This window comes from Arachis duranensis, chromosome 8 (genome assembly GCF_000817695.3).
Source record: "Arachis duranensis cultivar V14167 chromosome 8, aradu.V14167.gnm2.J7QH, whole genome shotgun sequence".
Classification (NCBI taxonomy): domain Eukaryota; kingdom Viridiplantae; phylum Streptophyta; class Magnoliopsida; order Fabales; family Fabaceae; genus Arachis; species Arachis duranensis.
In genome coordinates, this window is record NC_029779.3 from 6,540,836 (window position 1) to 6,544,451 (window position 3,616).

Genomic DNA, 3,616 nt, shown 5'->3' on the forward strand with positions numbered 1-3,616 from the left:
CGTATCTCGTTAAATCCAGATAATTAAAATTTAGGAGAATATGTTTTCAAACTGTTGTTCAAGTAAAAAGCTTTTCCAAGTTTTACAAGAACTCAAATAGAAAAAGAGTCATACTTCCGTTCCACCCAAATTCATAAGATAAAGAGCGAAAACAATTCTTAAATTATAAATTCATACATGAATTAAAATAGAAAAAGCAATAAAATCATTCCATACAAATAGACAGAGCTCCTAACCTTAACAGTGAATGATTAGTTGCTCATGGTTCAGAGAGGAAAAATAAGGGTTCTGGTAACAATGTGTACTTGTCTAAATGTACAGAGTTCCTATTTATAACTAATCCTAATTATTTTAAAATCTAATTATCTAAAATTAAAAATAATATCTTTTTCTAAAAATTAAGATTTGAATTTAAATTTGAATTAATTAACAAGTCTTTAGCTGATGGGTGGGGACCACTTGATTTGTCCATTCTGCAGCTTCTAATCTGTGTTTTCTGGGCTGAAAACTGAGTCAGAATGCGGCCCAAAATCCACGCCAGTGATTTCTGTAAATTATGCAGATCGTGTACGTCACGCGTACGCGTCGCTGGTCTTCTTCGCAAGTCACGCGGACGCGTCGGTCACGCGGCCGCGTCGCTGAGCAAATCTTTAAATCACGCATACGCGTCAGTCACGCGTACGCGTCGCCATGGATACTTCCAGATCATGCGTACGCGTCAGTCATGCGTGCGCGTCGCTCCTTGCAGTCATCTCCTTTGATTCCTGTGCTGCAGAAACTCCATCAAATTCTGTCGAATGCTACCTGAAATAAATAAAATTGCACAAAACTCAAAATAGCATCCATAGTGGCTAAAATATAATTAATTCTTAATTAAACTCAACAATTTAAGTGCGAATTCACTAGGAAAAGATAGAGAATATGCTCACGCATCAACATGGAAATAATCCTCCGTACCGGAAAGCAGCTGAGAGTTTATAAAATTCCCAACGTCAAAATTCTTCTCCATCACAGTAAGTACCCCCTCAGGACTGGAGGACGGCTTCCTCTTTTTGGGGTTGTGGACGACCTGCACGTCGTCCTCCTCGGCTTGGTGATTGGAGGTCGAGCCCCTAGTACCGACCACCTCCTCGTGAATGGGAGAGACGTGCGTCTCATCAGCATTATGGTCCGACGTCTCAACACCATGGGGAGGGGGCACCGCCTGGTTGTCGTCATCCCCAGGTGGGGCTACCTGCTTCCCTTCAGCCGTCTCCTCATCACTGTCATCGGCCAGAAAGGTGTTGTACAAATTCTCGAGACCCGTCACTTCGGCAAACATACCCACTACAACAAGCCGGTAAGAAGGGTTAGTCGTGAAATCAGCAGACCAGAATCAAAGCAACAATAATGCAAAAAATACAAGCTAAAGCTACTCACAAACATAATTTTTGGCGACCATGAAGGTTCACATGGTTTTTCCCAAAGATGGCCAACAACACGTCAGCAATCTTTTTGTCCACAGCAGACATCCCCTTGTAAGTCACCTTAATAAAGGTATTGGAGCCCGCCCCGAAACTTCAATACGTCGGGATGAGGCACTGCCCTTCTAACGACAACCAGAAGGGGTGGTGACCTTTGACTGGGCGCACTTTAAAGTACTTGTCCTTGAACCCATGGTAAGAGTCCTTGAACAAGCCAAAAAACCTTCGACCCTGGACAGATCGGAAGGACATGAAACCCTTCTTCACCTTCCCTTCTTTAGAAGGATTCGTGAGGTTGAAGAGGTAAAGGAAAACGTCAACGGACATCGGCAGCTCCAAGTATTCACAAACCATCTCGAAACAGCGGATGAAAACCCAACTGTTCGGATGCAACTGCGACGGTGCCACGAAAATCCGGTTAAGAAGCACCATTTGGAAGGCGGAGAAGGGGATGCAAACCCCCAATTGGGTAAATATTGCCTTGTAGAACCAAATCCAGTCGGCAACTCGGGGGGCGTGGGGGTTGAGTTCGTATAACCGTTCGTTGGGGGCAGGAACGAAGACATCATAATTGGACTCCTCGTCAGTCCCGCCGCACAAGTACTTGGCTTGGTGGAACTCGGTCAACTCCTCCTCACCCATTTGAATTGAGGAATCCTTCACGTCGAAGGTCACCCAAGCGTACCGGTCGTAACCCACGCCTGAGGTGGAAGCCCGTGAGACGATACGAGGCATACCTACAGTGGGGACAGCACTCGGTTAGTCTATGAGGTCGGGAGTTCGGAAAAGGCCCAGAAACCACCTTTAGCCTATTCAACAACTGAATCCAAACATGACCAAAGCAAACCCTGAATGCAGCCTAAAGCTAAAGCCCTGGAATGGTGACCCCCCCTAATGCACCTATCTAATGCTAATATCACCTAACATACGAGTAAAATAAAAAAGAAAAACACAACAACATGCACACAGAACACAGATGGTAAAAGTAAAGCAAATGTGGGGCAAAAAAATGGAGGTATGAGTGCTTACCATAATTGTTTGTAAAGACTTGAAAGGGAGTGATAAGGAGTGGAGGCGCAAGGATGCAGGAACCACAGCAAGAAATTCGAGAGAGAAAGGTGATAGTAAGAAAAAGCTAGGCACTGGAAAGAAAATGGAATGCAAAACTGAGGGAGGAGGAGTTAGAAAACCAACTCAAGGAGCGTAAAAGGCAAGGGCAAAAGCGTCTTTACTTGCAAGGTTTGAAACAACCCATTATGAGTATTAAATGCCCAACGCGAAGAACGAGGCGACGAACGGTTATCCCAACAACAGACAGACATGCGCGCAAGAGGCACGCCCTCCCCACGAGCGACTGACCTAGCGACAACATACAAGAGAGGACGGAACACGCCACCAACGGCTCTCACGTCCATTGCTGGCGCGTTGGGGGCACTGTTGCGGCCTGGTCCTAATAGATTGCGGGCCGACCCGACCCATAGACCACCCGACCCGAACGGTCGAGTACCAGCAGTTTAACCACCGACCCGGACACGCGTCCTTGGTAGCTCATCACTACAGCTGTATAAGGAAGTTTCAAGGAAGGTAGGTCTTCTCTTGTGGGACCCACTTCTGACACAGTATATATGGGGAGGGTCCTACCCCTCTCCCAAAGTACGACACACATCACTTTATTCCTTTTTCGCCTTCACACTCAACTAACTAGAGCGTCGGAGTGTCTTTGCAGGTGACACCCCCTCCACATCAGGAGCTCGGGACGTCAGCTACTCCAGCTTCACCCTTGCAACTCGGTTCTAGATCACACCCCACCTATCAACCCGAGAATCCCTCCAAACCATCCGGTACCCGACATACGAACATTTCTCGTTACAAAATGTTTTGTTTTAGTAAACCAATTATTTTTTCATTTAGCTAGTATGTTCTTTAGAAAACAGAAAGATAATTTAAATAGTAATTTTGGAATGTTGATTATGTTATTTGTGAATAAATTTGTAATTATTACAAGATTTATCTATTATAGTAAACCTAGAATATTTGTAGATTTAGATTTTATTTAGGTGAGTTTATAAAAAATATTAATTATCTTTATTCAAAAAATTATTTTAAAAAATAAAAGTGATTTTATGTTTAAATATTTTATATAAAAATTATTT